Here is a 21,603-nt window from a genome sequence, read left to right as displayed (position 1 = left end):
TCGAGTTGCTTCTGAGTTTGCCTTTTCCCTGCTTTCCTGTTTTTTCTACCAGTTAGAAACAAGCCTTTGTAATGCATGCTGGATGAATGAACATCAACAGAGGAGAAACCGTTGCAGCGTTTTTTACTCTGATGCTTCACCAGTAGATGTGGCATGAAATCTGTGTTGAGTTAGAAATAGAAGTGAAGACACTTGGCTATGAAGTGAAAACTGCCATTCCAATGGGTTTTGACAATTAAACGTGTTGAATCAATCAGATACCTCAGAAGAAATTCCCTTTTATTTTGGAAATGTGGCTCATTTTTCTTAGGTAGAATTATCTTAATACTTCACCCAGGAAATGAGCATACAATAAACTCCCATCATCTGGGGGCGGGTAGGAGTTTACTGGTAACATGCATCTCTTAACACATGTCTTCATTTTGTTTTATGTGCAGAAAGATGTAAAAATATCTTGGCAGAACTGTGTGTGAGAATGTGAGCATCTGCCCACATAAAGCCTCTTAGAATTGTAATCTTTAACAGTTCTACTGAAAAATAAAATCAATAAACCTAGAGGCACCACAGGATCTCTATGGAATTATCAAATCCACAACTGCTTAAGATGGTAGACCATAGTTCAGCATCATTTGTACTCGATGTCATTGAATCTTAAACACTGCCTGCTGGCTACCTGAACTGAGCTTGTCCTCGCCCAGGACATACGTGGATTTTTTTGTGTGTGGCTGAGGTTCTGTGGTATATGGAAGGAGTGTATTCTGTCCCAGCAGATGTTGTGCTAGAAGCGCAAGGAAAACAAAACAGTTAGTAAAAGAGATACTTCCTGTGCATTCCTCATATTCAGGAATGTTGGTGGCATTGGGCATCAAGACTCATAGATGGATGTGGATATGCTTGCAGTTGCGTATTTCAAAGACTGTTCTAATTGTATGCTAAAAGAATTCTTAAGGATCACCAAACTCATTTTCTCGAAGAAAAAAAAGAAAAGATAAAACCAGCAAAAATTTTCTATCTGGAAGAATAATTTTTAAAAAATGACAAAACAAAACAGTTCCAAAATAAAATTGATTAGCTAAAGTGAAAGGTTTCTTTGATTCTTATACTTTGATACTATCACTGGTGGTCAGGGCGTAGGCCTAGTATTCCCAGCTTCTTGGCTTCTTATTTCAAGAATGAAGAAAAAAAAACCACACATATTTGCAAGAGTAGCAAGAAAACAATATTCAAAGCAAAGCAATAGAACAGATAAAAAAATACACTCTTAGAAGTGATGGAGTGCCACATGAGTGAAGATATTCAAGGGCCCCATTATTGTTTGGGGCTTTCATTTATTGGTTGTCAACTTGGCATACTTGGGAAGAGGGACACTCAATTGATGGAATGCTTCCATCTTATTGGCCTGTGGGCACATCTGTGAGACATGCCTGTGGTGACTAGGGACATAGTTTGGGTGATTGTCCATTTCAATTGACAAGCTTACATAGGCTTTGCTTACTGTGTATGACCCTTCTTAGCACGCATCTGATTTTAATTATATATAGGCAGAAGGTGAATAGAATATTGCTAGCAGATTACTGTGTACATTGTTCATAGAGGTGTGTGTGTGTGTGTGTGTGTGTGTGTGTGTGTGTGTGTGTTTGTATAATATGTGTGGGTTAAAGGTCTCAGATTGCCAAGTGCCTGATGTGTATGAGGGATGTGTGTATAACCAAGCCAAGTAGAGTTCCAAGCGACTAAGCTATTTCCTATTCTTGCCTGCTTCAAAGTGAAAAATAGATGTTTTCCTATTTTTTTATCAGTGGGCAGTATAATATCACCCACCAAAAGATGTGTACAACTAACTTCCCAGAATCTACCAGGATATAACAAGGCATGGCAAAAGAAATTTTCACATGTGCTTAAAATCCAGGACCTCATAATGAGATTATCCTGCAGTATCCAGATAGATCTAACTTAAGCACTGAAGTCTGTGATAATGTTTTGTTTGTGCTCTAACAAACAAAGCTTGCCTGAAGATCAGAGGGTGGAGCCAGCCATCAGTTAACCAGGAGGTCTTTACAGAGAGACAGGAAGTGACATGGTTAGGTGGAGAGAGGACTATAGGGTAGGAAGAGATAGGAGCTCAGCCTCTTTTTGGCTAAGGATTTCATAGAGGTAAGAACTAGTGGCTGGCTGCTCTGCTTCTCTGATCTTTCAGCTTTCACCCCATAATACATGACTCCAGGTTTTTATTTTTTTTTTTTTTTTTTTTTTTATTTTTTTTTTTTTTGGTTTTTCGAGACAGGGTTTCTCTGTGTAGCTTTGCGCCTTTCCTGGGACTCACTTGGTAGTCCAGGCTGGCCTCGAACTCACAGAGATCCGCCTGGCTCTGCCTCCCGAGTGCTGGGATTAAAGGCGTGCGCCACCACCGCCCGGCCAGGTTTTTATTATTAAGGCCAACTAGAATTAGTGTTACAGAAGTCTTCACAAAGAACTTTTCCAATGGAGGACAGCATTATGTGAGATGTGGTTAAAGAAGAATGCCCAAAGAGACAATGTTCCTGTTTTCAGTGAGAGAGGCAGGGAGTCAGACATAAAGTGTTGACAACGCTTCTCCAGAGTCAGAAAGCATAGACCAACAGTCTTCCCTAGATGGTCCAGAAAGAAACAGCTTAGCTGACAATATGCCAGTTTGACCCAATCAGATCTGGGTTGGACCTCTGACTTGCTGGACTCTAAGATAATAAAATTATGTTATTTAAAATAATAAATTTATAGTAACATTATAAAAAGAATAAAAAGACAAAATATGATTTAAAGATGTTTAGGGATTAATAAAAGCCTTGAATAGCTAAATCTCTATATATGAGCTAGGCCATATGCTGCTGGAAAGTGATTTGTTTGTTTGTTTGTGACAGTGATGCTGTATAACCCACGCTAGCCTCAATCTCATGTTCTTCTTGCCTTAACCTCCTGGATAGCTAAGAGATTTGTACCACAAATAACCCACCTTCAAACCTATAACCCACCTTTCCTTTCCCTCTCCTCCCTTTCTATCTCTTCCCCAACTGCTCCCCTTCTTTCCTCACTCTCTCTTCCTTCCTCTCTCCTTTCTCACCCTGTCATAGTTAGCTTTGGTTGTCATGTTGATATCCCTGGAAAGAATGACCCTCAGTTGATGGAATGCCTCCATCTGATTGGCCTTTGGGTATGTCTTTGGGCTATTTTATTAACTGCTAATTGATATAGGAAGGTGCAGCCTACTGTGGGCAGTACCATTTCTAAATAAGGGGTCTGGTGCTATGTAAGAAAGGGAGCTCAAGAAGTAAGAGAAAGTAAGCCTGTAGACAGCAGTGCTCCATGGACTCTGCTTTACTTCCTGCCTTCAGGTTCCTGCTGTGAGCTCCTGTCTTGGTTTCTCTTCATGATGGACTATAACCTGTAAGTCAGATAATACTTCCTAGTTGCTTTTGATCAATGTTTATCACACTAACAGAAGCAAACCAGAATACCCCTTTTCTTTATTTTCTACCTTTTAAAGTGAGTTTTATCGGCTCCTGTGCCCATGGGGAACCTGAGGGCACAGCTAAGCTTTAGAACCAGTGGGAGCGGGGATCTTGACAATAGCTAGAGTAATATTTGTTTTTCTTTTCTATTGGTTTTACTTTCTCCAGCTAGTTTTGTTCGCACCTGTCACAGGACTTCTAAGAGTTCCTGCATCATATATTTCAGTTTCAGTACTAGAGAAGAATGCTGTCTCATTATCTAGACTGAATTGAAAAAGAGAAAAGACATAAGTTGGACTGACTCAGCCAGTTTACTGGTTGCCTCAACTATAGGCCAAGTTGGTGAATGTTTTAGTCTTAAATGCATGACTAGAAGACTTACAAAGAAAACAAATATTCTGGTTTTAGAATTCTGGAGGCTAGGAAGTGCAGCATCAAGTTGCTATTGAGTTTGTTCTCCAGTTCCAAGATGGAATCCTGTTCCTGCATCCTCCAGAAAGGAGGAGCACCATTTCCTCATACCAGAAATTCAGAAGAGGGGAAACTCATCCCTCAAGACTTTTAATAATAAAGTTCTTAAGTACACTTTTGCATGGCTGTATCTTTTGGCCTAAGCTCTTTCAATCCATCCCACCTCCTCCTACTATTGCATTAGTGTGAAGTTGCTATCATGAGCTTTGAAAGAGACAAAAAGCATCCAAACAAACCAAAGCAGTAAAGAAGGCTATCAGGTCTGGCTACCTCAAAAACTAGAGGCAAAAAGTTAAGGTGATATAAAATAACAGATGTCTACTACCTTCTCAAAATTAAAGATTTAAAAATCCTAAACCAAGAAAACATTCATAGATTAAAGTAGATTAAAATTTTTTAAAATACCTTCTAAAGGTAGAAAATGATTTAAGTGTTTTGGTAGGAGAAAAGTATATATCTCAAGTACTAAAATGACTAAATTGATATATGTATACCGATTTCAAGATCTACATAGTAATTTGTTGTTCTCTAACTAGATCCAAGTGAGTTCATGGTGTTGAGACCTGAGTCTCGCTCTGAACAATGATGGCTTGGGGTTGGTAAAGAGTTATGAAGTTCTAGAACTATTTTTATTTGAGGAACAAGAGCTGAGTGACAGCTTAAATTTGAAAGACTTGACACTAGATAATATTAGTTATGGTATACATTTAAGGAGCTGTTCAAAGCCTGGAGAGATGAAACACACCTGTCATTGTATCACTTGGGAGGTAGAGACAGGAGGGTTTCCCTAGGCCAGCCTAGGCTGTACAGGGAAATCTCTTCTCAAAATCAACAAAATAAAAACAGGTAACTCTTCTATAGCAAGTACAGGCTCAGTTCTAATATCTCCAACTCTGATTGAGCTGAAGGATTGGCATAATTGATGCAATCATGTTGTGACAGACTGCATGTGCCAAAAAAAAGAAAAGGTTAGAGCAGAAGATAGGGATGTTGTTTGTTTTTGCTCTTTTGGGGGGCTGCCACCCAGCTCCCAAATAAATCACACATAGAGGCTTATTCTTAATTATGAATGTCTGGTCTTAGCTTGGCTTAGTTTCTAACCAGCTTTCCTTAACTTAAATTATCCCATCTACCTTTTGCCTCTGAGCATTTCCCATTCTCTTATTTCTGTAAATCTCACTCTTACTCCATGGCTGGCTGTATAGCTGGGTGGCTGGCCCCTGGAGTCCTCCTCCTTCTCTGGCTCCTTGATTTTTTTCCCCCTTCTCCTAGATTTCTCCTTCTATATATTCTCTCCGCCTGCCAGCCACACCTATCCTTTCTCCTTCCTTGCTATTGGCCAGTTTTTTATTAGACCATCAGGTGTCTTACACAGGCACAGTAACACAGCTTTACAGAGTTAAACAAAAGAAACATAAACAAAAGTAACACATCTTAAAATATGCTACTACACAAGGATGGTGGGTCAAGGATGGTGTTAGTGGACTCCTCATCGGACCTTTGAGAAGAATGAAACAATTTCTTGTTTCAGTTAGTCCCATCAGTTCTCATGTGGCTAAAAACAAAGCACTTTTCTCTGAAATCTCCTGAAAACATCACTGACATTACCATTTACTTATGTTCAGACCTACTGGCCTCCTCATCCTCAATAATTTTTACCCACTATGAAGATTGGGATTTGCTCAGTGGATCATTGATGGAACACAACAGGTCTGTCAGTTTCTGTGTCACATACCCAGGAAGTCTTAAAAACAATGGTTTCTTATCATCTCAGTGTCATGCTTCCATCTTTTGTATTCCCTGGGATAACTGTATTAATGCTTTTCTCTCATCTACGCTCTTGAAATAATTGGGTTTAAGATTTTTTAATGTTTAACATCAGGGAGCAGCCATTTAAAACAAGCCTGAGAGTCTTGGGGTTTTACATGGGATATTGCTTTAAATTTGGAGAACACTTTGTGAGGGTTATTCAGAGTTTAAATATTCAGACTCATTTAACTCATTAAAATGCCTTTTTATATGCACAGAAAAGATTGCTAGATGCTTCATTATATGGGTTTACTTTTGCTTTCTTAATGGGTCATTAACTAGATCATTTCTTGCAATGCTAAATAATGGCGAATGTATAGGTAGGCTAAAAGTAAGAATCTAAAATGGATTAAGAATTAGTCAAATCCATCTGTGGTCAGTTAGGAACACTATTAGTTCATCTAAGATGTTTGGAAATTAAGAATATATGGGGACATTTCATAAGAACTAGGTGCAATTAAAGAATTCTTTTCCACGGTACGTTTACCAACTATTCTCTTGTGTTGGCAATACCCCGCAATGACAAAAGAAATGTCAGTAGAAACTTGAAGACTATGACTTAGGTACAGGCAGAAGTATGTGAGGGGACACTGGATATTAAGGAAGGACAACTACATCAACATAGTTTTACATGGATTTTATCACTTGCTAGAAATGATATTCATATATGGGTAATAATGTACAGAATCCAAACATAGGTGGGATGTTCTAGGGGATCTGCACAATTCTTTTATGCTGATGACATAATGTGAAAAAAAAAATCCTTTAAATTCTATGCAGTCGGAGTTTTAATTAGACAGATACATGTTACCACGTAGCTGAATAAACAAAACCATGCCGCCACTGTGTCCTGAAGAGGAATAATGTAGGGTAGACTCCTGCTCGCAGGTATGGTTTCTGTGTCAGAACTAGTTTCAGGTAGCTTGGAAGAACACAGCCTCGATGGGGTTGTGCTTGTCATGGATATAAATGGCTATAGCTTTTGGGTACCACAAAGGAGAAATGTAACTTCTATATTCTGATGAAAGGACCTATAACCGGAGAGGAAAAACAAACCTTCGGTTGAAAGATGAGATATTCCACATCTTTAGGGACTGTAGCTGGGCCCAGAAATCTTGCATTTCATGAACTCTGGCCATTTAATGCCCCCTGTGTCCACTTGTTCCTGGAATTTCTAGACTTCCGTGGACAAGAACACCCACAGGAGACGTTAAGGCAAGGAGCCAGGGAGGCAGTGATGGCGAGGTTTTGTGCAACAGCGAAATAGGAATGCTGCCCCAGAGGGAGAGCTAGGGCTGCAAAAGGCAGGAGAGCCAGGGTTCTGCGCCATGCAGAAAGAACGCATGCGCAGCTGCTGCGACTGGCCTGTCACTTCTGAGCTTAGCTGTGACAGTGGAATCTTATTAAAGACATCCAGGCTCCGGGGCTACACGGAGATGAGCGCGGCAGACACTCAGTCGCAATTGACAGGATTCCATCCCAAACACTGTGGTTTTTGTTTTCTTTTGCGTTCCCTGGATGTGCTGTAGGTATTAGAAGTGTCGAAAGAGACGTCATTGTGGAAGCTGTGAATCTTCTTTCTCTCTAAACGGAGAAGGTTTTCATCATAGCAGTTTTCAAAGATCACAGGCATTGAAGATGGAAAACAGACATCCTTAAAAACTTCCCGTTTGAATCTGGCAAAAAAAAAAAAAAAAAAAAAAAAAAGGCAAATGGAATGAGCCTCTCAGAAAATATGGCCATTTTTAGTTAGGAGGTACAAGTTTTACACTATAAAAAGAAAAAATCAGATTCTTTCAGCATGGCACGGATTAATGAATCATCATTTTCAAACTGCCTGAGTTTGAAGTGCGACCCATTGGGATGCAAATTACCAAATGTAGAAGATAACAGTGAAAATTATGGAAGAGGTGGCTGAACATGCATAAAGGAAGTGTTAGGTGGAAAACTGGCCAGACCTGAGCAGTTAAGAGCATTGGTTGCTCCAGGTTCAATTCCCAGAACCCACATGGTCATCCACAACCATCTTTAGCTCCAATTCCAGGCTCTTAACTGCTCTCCAGCCCCCATATGCACAAATGTCTTATGCATATCAAATGACTTTCAGTGGAATTAATTATTTATATACATTCATTCATGAACTCACTAGAAGTTATATCATAATTTTCTTCTAAAATCTGTTTAAGGCACAAGAGAGATGGCTCATTGGTTAAAAGTGCTTGCTGCTCTTGTAGAGGAGTGAAGTTTGGTTCCCAGTACTCACACTGCATGGTTCACAACCACCTGTAACTCCAGCTCTAGGGACTCCCAGGCCCTCTTAGGAGTCTGCTTGGTACCCTTCCATATACGCACACAGGCACAGGTACTCAGATATGTAAACAAATGATAAAACGCAAACAATCTGTTTAAATGTGCCCAAAGATCATCCGTTAAAAAAGTCCTATGCCAGAGAAGTACCAAACTAACATGTCTCTACCTGATATGCAGGGAGTTTGCAACTCCACCTGCAGGATACTTCAAGGTCAAGGAAGTCATCAGGATGAGGAGACACTTGGTACTGCCACAGAACTCATAAATATGGGTCTGCCATGTTCAGGACTTGCCTTTTTTGGCCCAATGCTGAGAAAGGGGCTTGGGATACTTTGAGTGTTCCCAGAGACAGCAACTGGGTACAAGTGCCCAGTATAACAATTACTGTGCTGTCTAAAACAAAGCAAACAACCAGAAAAAGCAAGCACACAAACAAAAAATCCCTCCTTAACATTCAATCTCCGTTATCAATTTCTCATCTTTGGAAATACCAGCACAATCGATTGACTAGTCTAAAGCACGTATCTGGAAATGGTCTTCTTTTCTTTCTTCTTTCCTCTCAGCAACTATTACTCCTGTTGACCCCACTCCCTTTATGTCTCTTGGACACTGCTGGGATTTCACACTTCCTCAGCACAGGATCCCATCATTTCTGCTTTGCATTTTTGAGTCCAACCTGTAACTATTCTTTTTGTTTCTTTTCATGCCATACTCAAGTTAATTATCCGTCTTACTGACTTCTTTATCATCTTAAGAGACACCTCTATCTGCGTGACTTCCAGCTGACTGTACTGTAGGCAGTTCTTCTGTTGTGTTTATGATTTACTGCTAACCATTGGTTGTGGCTATATTAGATTTTCTATAATAATTAAGTCTTTTTTAATGTTGTTCTTCATATTATTAGTATCCTTAGTTGATAGACAAGAAGACTGAGGCTTATAGGATAATATATATTTATATGCAAATCAATGTAGATATTCATATAGTACAATATGTACAAAGGAGGACAAGTAAGGGTAGATATTAGAACTTAATACAGGAAACGGACATGAGTCATGAAAGAGGATATAGCGTAGTATTTTAGTTTTAACTCTGACATGGATTTTTTTTGGGGGGGGGTTGTTCTTGGGGGTGCATAAATCCATAAAAATATATTTGATACTGAAAGTGTAAAATCTAGAGTGAAGCTTCACAGCTTTGGAATGGCTTTTCTGTATGGAAGTCCATTGAGGTGTATATACTTTGGGTCTGTTTAATTTTTTTGTTTTCTCTTTGTTTTTCAAAACAGGGTTTCTCTGTGTAGCTTTGGAGAGCCTGTTCTGGAAACTGCTCTGTAGACCAGAACTGGGATTAGGTTAATTTTAATGTATGATGTTTTTATTTGAAATTTCTTTTAAATAAAATTTTAATAAATTTAGAAAAAAAGTATTTTTACTCAAAGAGAATTATCCTTAAGTGTTAAAGCTAGAATTATTTGTTTTCTTTTATTACATGAGTATCTTAACTGTGTAACCTAGGCTAGCTCCGAACTCTCAATCCTCCTGCACCTGTCTCCTGAGAACTGTGCCTGGGCATGTCTGGCTTAGAACTAGACTTCTAAAACTTCCCTGGCTCTCCTCTACCTCCCCACATGTAACTCAGACCTGTGCTTGGTGCTCCTAATTTGGGTTTCTACCACAGATCACATACATTCCTACCACACTTACTGATTTACTATAGATTGCTAAACTGTTCTTTTACCTTTCTATCTCCTCAACTAGATTCTGTGCTTTAGAAGCCTGGAAATACATTTCTTTAAGACTTATCCACATACCAGTCATCAATACATTTCATTGATTCTTTTTTACTACAACTGCTTTTCAAAAGAGTTTATTTTGCACATGTGTGAACTTTTTTGGAGTCATATTAAGTTCATACATGCAAACATATATGGGGATATATGTATATATGCAATCTATACATAGAGTGTATATATGTATACTTGTGTGTCTATGCTTTATGCATGATTGACTTCACTGGTTATTTACTATGGGATTATTTAAAATATATAAATGCTATTTATTAACTAATGCTTTGGGTTTTGCTATGCTTTGCTACATTGTATTTATGTAAAAATCAATTTACTTATTTTACAGAGGTTACTTTATTTATTTTTGACAATGTTAGTATTTCATCTCAGTATCTTACACATGATAGGCAAGCACCCTAAAACTAAGCTATATCCTCAGACTGATCTTCCCTTGCCGGGGGCCAAGATCACAGACTCATGTATGTTAGACAAGCATTTTCTTCTAGTCTCTCTTCTCTCTCTCTCTCTCTCTCTCTCTCTCTCTCTCTCTCTCTCTCTCTCTCTCTCTCCTTCTCTCTTCCCTCACCCACCTTCCCCCTTTTCCTCTCTCTCTTCTTTCCTGTCTGTGCTGGGAATCAAACTCAAGGACTCATGTACGCTAAGTAAGCACTCTATACTCAGCCACACCCCAGCACTGGCATTTTAAACTAAGACCATAGCTTCAATGAATATTCATTATTATGTGTTCATATGTTGGTATGTGCTTCTATGAATTTTATATGAAGGCATGTCTTATTCATTAGACAATAAATAAAAACAAGTTAAGATCATCAGCAGCTTTATAAAATTAATATTTTGTTCTATCAATTTTATATTTCCACCATTCATGCACATATGAGTTCAGGCACAAATATATGCATGATTCCATATTAGCTGTCCCTGTAATAAAGTGACATATGGATGCATGTATAGGTATATACATGTATATAACCTAATATATAGCTCTAGAATCATACTGATGGCCCCAAACCTAAGAACAAAATGCAGGTTTGTGCATTTAAAAGTGGGTTTCTGGACTAGGCAGGACTTAGAACCTATAGTCATGTCCAGCACTATTAGCCAGTCTCCCATCTTGACACAGGAGCAAACATCTTTAAAGTGGTAAAGACTTTAAAGTCTTCTTCTCAACTCAGACTAGTAAGAAAATGGTGGAGAAGTTAGCAGAGCAGGAGAGAATATCATTTTGCAGGAGTTTGCTGACTACATTTTTAATAATATTATGCTGAACATTATAGGTAAAGGAAGTTGAGTCTTCATCTCTGGTCCTCTGGTACTAAGTTATGTGGCTTCATGTGATCTATTTGGGGCCTTCCCATTGGGCCATGGAAATTTGAGGATAATAGGAACTTGTAGATGACCCATTTCTAAAAAGTCTGAAGAGGCTGTGCCTGGAGCTTTCCCCTGCCTGGCAAGGATTAAACAGAGAAAACGGCACTTCTAGAAATGTCACAGTGATGATGTAGGTTCTCTGGAGTGAAGATGTGAACTTGAGGGAGGAGAAAGAACTTTGCTTAGTAGCTTCATTTTCTGGAGCAGATGAGCTGAGGGTGGTAGCTAGAGGTGTTGGCCTTAACTAGTAGGCTTCAGTTCAAAAGTACAGTTGCCAAGTAATGTGCAGAAATTTCCCATGAAGAAAGGACATGGTTGAATCCTTCTATGTATATGAATATACAACAATGGCTTGAGAATATGTGCTCTTTGTCCTTATTCTGCTTTTTACCTTAGCTCTGTGCTGAGAGTCAAAAGAAGATTTAATGAATAAAGAAATACTACTGAGAAATTAAACATCTTTACTTTTTTGCTATAGACGAGAAGATGTAAGGATGGAGTCTGAGCTTTATTGTTGGACTAAAGTGAGCCAAAGTTATGTATCTGTTGCATGGTAAATGTTGATGGGTATGTGGTGCATGTATGTGGTATGTGCTAGTGTGAGTACACATGTCTATGTGCTAGTATGAGGACAACACAGAAGGATACCAGGTGTCCTCCTTTATCACTGTCCCTCTCATTGTCTTTAGAGAGAATCTCTCACTGTACCAGAGCTTGTCATTTTGGATACACTGATTGGCCAGAGCTGCTGGGCTCCAAGCCCCAATACTGCAGTTCTAGGCTTGTGCAGACATGTTTGCATATTTATATGCATGCTTTGATTTCAAACTCAGGTCATTATTCTTGGAAAGCAAGCACTTCACACTATACACACTGAACAATCTCTTTAGCCCAACAAATGTTAATTTTTAAAAACTCTCTGTTGACTAACAATTCCCTCAAAAGGTCTTTCAAGGTTATTACAATATTAATTTGAAGTGACACACAAAAGCAAGATTCGAATTGTTTCTGGATAAACTTCATGTGTTTGCTCAGTATGTCTCTTAGGAGCATGTGTGTTTGTGTTGGTGAAGAACCATATACTTTGCATTTATCTGTGTATTCATTCATATGTGAGCTGGCATGCTCAACGCCATTATTCCCATTCATGTTTCTGTATGTCAAGGCTTTTAAAAACTGCTAATGAAAAACATCAGCCCTCAATTTCAAATCATTTTTGGCACTCTGTAATTCCCAAAAATGTATGTGGAAACTTAATTTGTTTTCCTTGTTGGCATCCTTTGATGTCTTACTTCTTTTCTTCTTGTTTAATTTTCAGTCAGCTTAGGATATTTCCATGTAGATATGACAGCCACAACAGGTTTTCCTAATCTTAAACTTCAAAAGCTATGAAATGAAATCTGTTCTGGTACTTTTAAAGGAACCATTGGTAGTGCACTTGGGAATAAACATAGATGTATTTAAGTCTGGTGACAGCTATGTAAGCGAATTTCTAAAGGGTCTTATTAAGTAAAGAACACGGAGGCAGATATAGGGGTGAAAACCTAAGAGATCAGGGAAATAAGGAAATAGGAAATCAGCTAACCTTACCTCACCAACTCCCTAGCTTCCAAATGCAAGTTACTTCCTGTCTACCCATGCCTATATGCCTTGCTGTTCTGCCATCTGATTTGTTCTCTCTGTCCAGCTACATCATGTCCTCTTCCTGCCCAGCTCTGTCACTTTCTGTCTGTCTGTATAGACCTCCAGACCTCCATGGTTAACTCGTATTGGAATTTAAGACATGTGTCACCACACCTGGCTCTGTTTCTAGTGTGGCCTTGAACTCACATAGATCCAGACAGATCCCTGCCTCCCAAGTGATAGGTTTAAGGGCGTGTACTAACACTGCATGACTTTTGTGTTTACTTATAGTGGTTGGCTTTTTCCTCTGATCTCCAGGCAAGCTTTATTTATTAGAGCACAAATAAAATATCAGCTATGAACAGGAAATGAATGTTCTGCACTCTGATGGTCATCAATATCTGAATCTGAACCCTCTCTGAGTACTGTTTCTTTGAATCTAACAGAAATCAACACTTTTAGATCCAGAATCACCACACATTTTCTTGATTTAATTTACCAACTCTGTATTATACAGGTATAAGAAACTTATAATGTAGCAGTTCTATTGTGTCATTCATATATATATATATATACATACATAAATATGTGTATATGTGTGTGTATGTATAGTCTTCTCTTTCTCATTTTTTCAGTCGCAATGTAGACTCTTAGTTACCTCATTCTGCTTATGAACTTCTTAAAGGACCTCATTGATTTAAAAAAAAAACAAATACTTTGTGATAATTTGATTAAAATGAAATTAAATGATCATTTGGAGAATCTGAACTTTTATACTTGATTTTCCATCCTGTTAAGTGGTTTGACAGTCCATTCAGCTGAATCTTCTCATTAACGACATGTGAATCTCTCTGGTAATTTCTGACAACTCTTCAAGTTTAGAATAAAGGGAACGTAAACTGAAATGAAGCGGGAGAACACTGTGTTGTGTGGGTCTGTATATAGTTGTCACAGTGGGTTAACACTGTGAGATGTGAAGTCGATGGAGGGTTGAATGGGGAGTGTTGTGAACCAACTCACCTTTTATAGGTCTCATTCTGGTGTGGGGCTGTGATTAGACCATGGTAGTAGGATCAAGGATAGAGAAAGAAATGTCAATCAAGGGGATACTGTGGCACCTGATACTGCCAGGGACCAGGTGGATAGTGATGAAGGCCATAAGTAGCAGCTAAGACCATGTCTATTTGAGTACAAAACCAAAAAATGTCTCTCCTTGGCTGCATTTCCTCTCCTACTTTTAATAAAGAATCTTCATTTCATAACTTGACTGCTGACCTTTAAAATTTAGCTTATTCCCACCTGAGTTCTTTTATTAACAGAACTGTCTTTTCTTAGGCTTTAAACAAACTGAAGTCTTTGTGGAAAATATTGAACATTTCATCTGAGTTTAGGTAACTATGGTTTAAAACAATATTCTGAAAAATTAAGAGAATTTGGGTTTTGCCCTGTATTTGTTACTTATTTGCAGTGGGATCTGGGATGATGACAGTATCCTGGACTATAAATTTAGGTTACAGTGAATGACTAGAACCCTTTCTTCTAGCTTACACATTGCACACACTTACGATTCTGTATTTACACACTATACATTAAAAAATTGAGATTAAAACGGTTTCTATGAATATCTTAAAATATCAACAGGATGCCTTGTTGTAGATGAAAACCTCTAAAGAGACAAAACAGGGAAAGTCTCCAGACTTCCTTCTTGTATGTTGGATGATAGTGGTTTTTCTGGCCATGTACTATAAATTTCTGTCTGTGGCACCCAAAGTGGACGATGTGATGCCTGATTTAATGGGGCCCGATTTTTCATACAGTGGGAGCTTGGCTTCTATTTTTGTCTTCCTCTGTTTGGAACCAACCCCACCCCCATCTCAGTTCTGCATCCCAGAAACCCGATTGCCAGGTTGGCATCATCCTTCCCCTAGCTCTGCAGGGCACTGTCTCTGCCTGACTTCCATCCATTTGACATGAGCACTCGCTTATTAGGCATCCTTGCTAGTTCTTCTTAAGTGGCCTCTCTTTGGCTAACCATTTGGTACCCATGTTCATCCATGAAGTGCCATTCCTCACGTGAAACCTGTCCCTCTTGCCTCCTGCTTTACACAACCCATCAACGCACCAATTCCATGTGGTGGGGCCAACTACTCCTGCCTGAAACTAACCGAATTTGCTTGCAAATAAACATAGCAATATTGTTTTTCCCATCTCAAGGGTGTTACATTTATGACTCTATTTGCCGTAGAGAGAGCAGAATTAAGATACCAAGAGGCTGTGCAGGGAGAGGTAGGAATAGCTTGTTCTTGCAAATGGAAAGAAATTTAGCCTCATTTAGCTAAAAGCACAAGACCTTTCTAATCACGCATTTGACATCATGACCAGGCCAGGGGGAAAATGTACCTGCTCTATTATAATTGGCTCTGCTCACAGAAATGGATTTCTCATTGTCTGTGCAGCTACAGGAAATATAGCTAATAAAAGCACATGTCAGCCTGAGTGAAGCTGTTCTGTAAAGCTTGGCCGGACCACTCTGCGAAACTGTTATTTCCTATTCTGAAAACTAAATCTCGAATCACAGTTAAAAGATAATCAGTCTTCGGCAGGGTTGTCTTTTAAAGGGAAGCGATAATTCTGGCTTGATTGGTGACATGGGCTTTTCAGAGAACCGTTTCAAAATGGAACAGTTGGAGAGAAGCAAATACATGCCAAATGGACATTTCCCAGAATTTTTAGGACATCAGGCTATATTGATAAGTATATTGCATTTTTTTTTAAAAAAAATGTGTCTTTTCTAAACAATACTGGTAAAACACTATAGCTTTTTAGACTTCACTGCTTTGACCCACTGTGACATAACCCTGTGAGACAGTTCACAGATTTTGTGGTCATCTTTTGTAGCTGAGGTACATTATTCAAATTTCCAAGGTCCACCCTCAGCTCTCCAGCCTCTGGCCTGCAGAACCATGATACGTATTGGAAAGGTGATGTGTGATCATCAGTTTCAATGCTTTTTCTCTTGTGTTCTTTTCATGGGCACCGAACTTGCTTCTGCCATTGGTAATACAGTATCATCTCCCTTCTTGCATGATTGGAAAGAGAAAATCATAAGAAATAGCACACTCATCTATATGTGTATATTCCAAAATATATATTGCTCATTTACACACACACACACACACACACACACACACACACACACACACACACACACATACACACGGAATTAATATGGCCTCACCAAAGAGAAAAGTTTATACATTTAACTTACACATTTCATAATTCGAAATGAAGTTGTTTGTTTTAGATGAAGGATATTGGGCTTAGAAACAGTAACAAACTTAGAAACAAGTATACATTTTTTTGCATGCAAAGTAAAATTGTGCAATATTGTTGGGAAAACTGTGTTTTGTACCATTTCCTAGCAGATTTGAGGCTGTGTGTGCTGAGTAGAAGGACCACCGCTCTGCATGAGCCAGTATAGATTCCTCTTTACCTGCTTGGCTTCCTCTAAGTGTACTGACAATTCTGGATAATTCTCACTGCCTTGAGGAGAATTTTACAGAGGACAATTTGAATCAATGAACCAAAGGAAATTGACCACTGTTTCATTGGATTTCCTCAGCAATTTCCTTTTTTCCTTTTGATGATTTATTTGATAGTATTATTACCCATATACATGTCTTATCTGAGATCTAAGATACTTTGCAGCAAATACTGTATTCTGAACATGTGTATAACTGTTCTTAAGGGATGCTTAATTAGTCTTGGTCTAGTATTGGACAAGAGAATGAATTTTCACGTTGTGAAAAATCTTGCACTGGAAATATTTTAATTATCCACATGATTCACATAATTTCGGTGCAAAACTAAACCTCTCTCAGACATCTTTCTCTCCTGCATACTAACCATACTTGGTTTGTTGGAATATGTAGACACAGCTAACCAAACTAAACAGAACAATGGTCCCTAGGCTACATAGAGTTATCACAGGCCACCGGAAGGACTATTGTTTTTTCCTAAAAACTGGAAGCCTTCGAAGGCTTTGGAGCCAATCAGTGATATGACTACTGCCTTAAGAATCACCAAGACTCTAAGACATTCTTAAACTATTAACACCGGCAATGTGGTTTTCTTCCTACAGGTTTATCTGAGCATTAATGCCATTTTCTTTTGCTTTTGAAATTTATTTGAAAATATTGAGACTCCTTTAAAGTAAATACATTTCATTTCTCTAATATTTCGTTACTTTGGGTGAGAAAACAGGAATTAATAAGGATTAAATAAAATGGCCCTGTCTAAGCAGAATTTATAAATTATAAAAATGCATTGTCTGATCACACTAAATAGAGGATCTCCACTGGGGTCATTATATTTTTGGATCTCTTAAAGAAAATGTTCAGGGCTAAATTTTTTAAAGGACTTATTTTCAAGTAGAATGCCACAATCTGGAAATGCATTTTAATGCCTTGTAATTACCAGTAAATTGTTACCTTTAAAGGTCTGGGTAGTTGGGAATAAGGCAATAACTATGAATCTCATCCATAGATTAAATGAAAATGTTAACAGTGAGAAAGAAAATAGTTTTCATTTTTTTTTCTTGTGGAATAGGGATTAGAATTGATATTGGACCTCTAACTTCCTGTTGTTCAGTAACAGAAAGTTACTGAGTATGGATAGGAGAGATGGTTCAGTGGTCTAGAGAGCTTGGTGCTCTTCCTAAGGACCTGAGTTCAATATCCAGCAGGTGACTGACAACTGCCTATAACTCCATCTCTAGCGGATCTATTGCTTTCTTCTGGCTTACACACACACACACACACACACACACACACACACACACACACACAAACACACAAGAAAAGTACAGAGTAAATCAGAAAATGGCACAGACATTTAGCCTCAACCCCTGATTATGATGGTTAGGAAGCAAAGCTTCATCTTTCATCTTAATAACACTGTCTGACTTCCTAAGGAAATATTGCTGGTAGCCACTCCCTCCACTGGAAGTCTTTCCTGGTCTCCGGAGATGGCCAGTTCAGGCCACATATTTGATAGGAGTCATAGCTGGGGTTGTCTTTGTAGATTCTTGGGAGATTACCTTGTGCCACGATTTTACCTGACCCTGAAATGCCCCCCCCCTTTCTAGTCACCTCTTTCAGTACTCTCTCCCTCCACCTCAACCTGATCATTCATGTTCCCATCCCCACCCACCCCCCAGTCCACCCAGGAGAACTCTTCTACTTTCTTTTCCCAGAGAGATCCATGCATCTCTCCTTGAACCCTTCTTTTTACCTAATCTACCTAGTCTCTTTGGGTCTGTGGATTGTAGCATAGTTATCCTTTATTTTACAGCTAATATCCACTTATGAGTGAGAACACACAATGTTTGTCTTTCTGGGTCTGAATTACCTCAACTTGGCTGTTTTTTTTTTCTAGTTCCATCCATTTGCCTGAAAGTGTTATGACATCATTTTTTAACCACTGAGCAATACTCCATTGTGTAAATATATCACATTTTCTTTATCCATTCCTCAGTTGAGGGTCATCTAGGTTGTTTCCAGGCCCTGAATATTACAAATCTATCTATCTATCTATCTATCTATCTATCTATCTATCTATCTATCTATCTATCTATAGATATATATCTTTCTTTTCAATAAATTTATCAATTATTTAGTCTAGTTACAGATAATCTATTACCTAACTACCCATATATTAGTATTCCATCATTTCCACTTTATAAACACTTGCTAGAGTGTTACAATTTTGTTTCTAGAGGTTGGGAAAGATGATTTTGATGAATTTTGTTAGTCTGTGTTTTTACGAAGGATTGGGTTTTTTTTTTATTTAGTCATAGTAAGTGTTAATTTTAGGTCAAGCACTTAGTTCCCTTTTCCTCAATTTTCTGATTCCAAATACAAAGATAAATAATAAGCTTTAGAGAGCTTCTGTGAGGATTAAGCAAGTACATTTAGGAAAAATGCTTAGAATATCACCTAGAATATAATCCACTCCTACCAGTCATGTGACCCAGGCAAATTCATTTTAAATACGTAAGTTCAAATAGATAAATGGAGTAACAGTGAACTGAAACTCTTCTACACAGCAAATAAGACAACCAAATGAAGAGACAACCTGTAGAATGGAAGAAAATATTTACCAACTGTGCATCCAAAGGCACTATTTCCCAGTTCCATCTGTAAGGAACTCTTAGCAATTCAGTAGCAATAGCAACAAAAAAGCAATTAAAATGGAGAATCAACTAAGAAATAATAAGTGTATGCAGGACTTGAATAAAAGGAGAGGTTTTTTTTACACATTGTTGATGGGATGCAAATTATTTCCATGAACGAAATCAGTGTGGAGCTTTCCCCAAAAAGTTAAAAATGGAATGCTCCTATGATCAAATAATTTTTCTACTGGGTGTTTACTCTGAGGAAATGTTGCTGAAGAGATGCCTGCCTTCCAGTGTTCACTGCAGCATTCTTCACAGCTGCCAGCATTCATAAGCAACCCAAGCATCTGTCAGCTGATGACTGGATTAAAAATGTTGTACGGATATACAATGGCGTATTATTCAGCCATAGAAGAGCTAAATCCTGCCATTTGTGATACTGTAGCTGGGACTGGAAAAAACAAATGTCAGGCACAAGCTGTCGTTTTTTGTATTTTGTATGTATGACCTCACTTGTATCCAGAACCCAAAAACTCATCTCTTAGGATTTGGCAGTGAAGTGGTTGTTTGAAGGGGAGGATGAGAAGGCTGAGGAAGATTAACAAAGAAACAAAGGTACAGTTATCCAGAAGCAAGCAATTCTGGTGCATTTTTGCACAGTAAAATAACTTCGATGAAATAAAGAACTATACATGGCTGGGACTGAAAAGGAAGAGTTTTGGAAGGTTTTCCATGGGAGATGATATGTATTTGAAGATAAAAGTGTGTAATCTAATATAAATATAATACAAATAAATAATAATATAAATATATACAATGTGTACATGTGCTAAAACAACATATGTGTAACATTGATATTTTTATGTACTAGTTGAAAATAAATGCTAAAATACATTAATGTGCTTAAATATTAATAAGCCTACCCTTTATTTTTCTAAATACTGGTTTTATATTCATAAAGTTGTGTGTTGTGTTTTCTGATTGCTTCAAAGAGTCCTCACAGCAGTTGATAATGTTGTTTACATTCCATTCCACTGAATATTCCCTGAAGCTTCTTGAAGCGAGAACAGACGGCCAAGCTGTTGGAGGGATGGTGATCCTATTTACTTCTCAGATCTGTAGGCTGCAAAGCATACATTACAGACTGCTTCAACCTTTGTTACCTCAAAAAAAAGGAATGTTATTTTTTCAGTGTTAAGTATAGAAGTGCACTTTAGAGATGGTCCTCTTAGGGTACAAATAAAAATGTGAAGTGTCTTATGGGATACTTAACAGCTGTCAGAGTTGTTGATGTTCTCTTGGAATGTCTGCATCTTATTGACAAAGCTGTTTCTCAAGAGACCCTACCCTCACCAAGGGCATTTGGGCAGTAGAATATAGGACTTCTTCAATGCCTTCAATATTTACAAACCCAAGCCTGTTAATGATTTCCATGATGGGCTTAGTACCCAATTACAAAGGATGGTTGGGAATATGTAGTGATACATTAGATATGACAGAGAGTCATTCATCTTCTCCTATAAAAATGACAATATGTATAATATTTACCTAACTGTTATATCTTTGTTACTATTTTTAAGGCACTGATATCTGAGTAAGTGAGAGAAGACTGGGCCCAGCTCTCTGGTTGTAATTGTTCATTTATAAGAGTTAGCAGAGACATTGTAGATTTGGTTTCTAAAATCCTTTCATGTGGTACATATCACACCATGTCAGATTTGAAAAAAGCAAAATTGGCTAGTATAAGATTGCTTACCTGTAATCCTCCACAATCTGAAGCAGGAGAATTGTTGAGTTTGGTGTTAGCCTGGGATAAGTAGTAAGATTGCAAGTTCAAGGCTATCTATCATAGGGCTCCAGAGTGAGGTACTGACTCAAAAAGAAACGAGAAAGCAGCAGCTGGGGAGCAAGAGTGAGAGCCAGGTGGAAAGCCTGTGAGAAAGATCACAAAATGTTTGCCTTAAGATGTGCAGAGGTATAAATCTGGAGAAATAGTTTCTTCCTTAATAACCAAAGGTTCGACAGAATTGCATGTAATTTTCACATGTACTATAGATAGTACAGAGAGATAGATAGCTAAAATGACAATAGAGTGACTGGCTTTCTAATCTGATGATCTGAAAATCTCATCTCAACCTGGGTGAAGTAATAACAATATCATATACAATCTGAGAAGACAACAGAGCACTGGGTGGAGGCTAATCCCAGTATAGATCTGGCTCTACTTCTGGGAGGAAATTTCCCCATGCTACCACAGTTCTTTCTTAAGAGCCATTTATTAGAGTCATTTGGATAGTTAGGCAAAGATTTCTGCTTCAAATTAACAGAACTGAGTTTCATGGTCACTGATTAGCCTGTTTTGGGTCACATAGGAATCCCTGAAGAGTGACTGTAAGTGTGCAAATAAATGTATGTGTGTGAGAGAGAGAGAGTATGTGTGTATGAGCACCTGTATGCTGTGTTAGAGTGTGTGTGTGTGTGTGTGTGTATGTGTGTGTGTGTGTGTGTGTGTGTGTGTGAGAGAGAGAGAGAGAGAGAGAGAGAGAGAGAGA

The 21,603-nt window shown here is 38.3% G+C and overlaps 1 protein-coding gene across 1 annotated transcript in view; it reads left to right on the top strand.

The window, feature by feature from the left end:
- The window catches only part of Themis (thymocyte selection associated), a 171,090-nt gene that overhangs the window by 90,838 nt on the left and 58,649 nt on the right, over positions 1 to 21,603 (top strand). The window lies entirely within an intron of this gene.

This window comes from Peromyscus eremicus, chromosome 8b, assembly GCF_949786415.1.
Source record: "Peromyscus eremicus chromosome 8b, PerEre_H2_v1, whole genome shotgun sequence".
NCBI classification, from domain to species: Eukaryota; Metazoa; Chordata; class Mammalia; order Rodentia; family Cricetidae; genus Peromyscus; species Peromyscus eremicus.
This window is presented reverse-complemented; position numbering and strand designations above follow the sequence as displayed.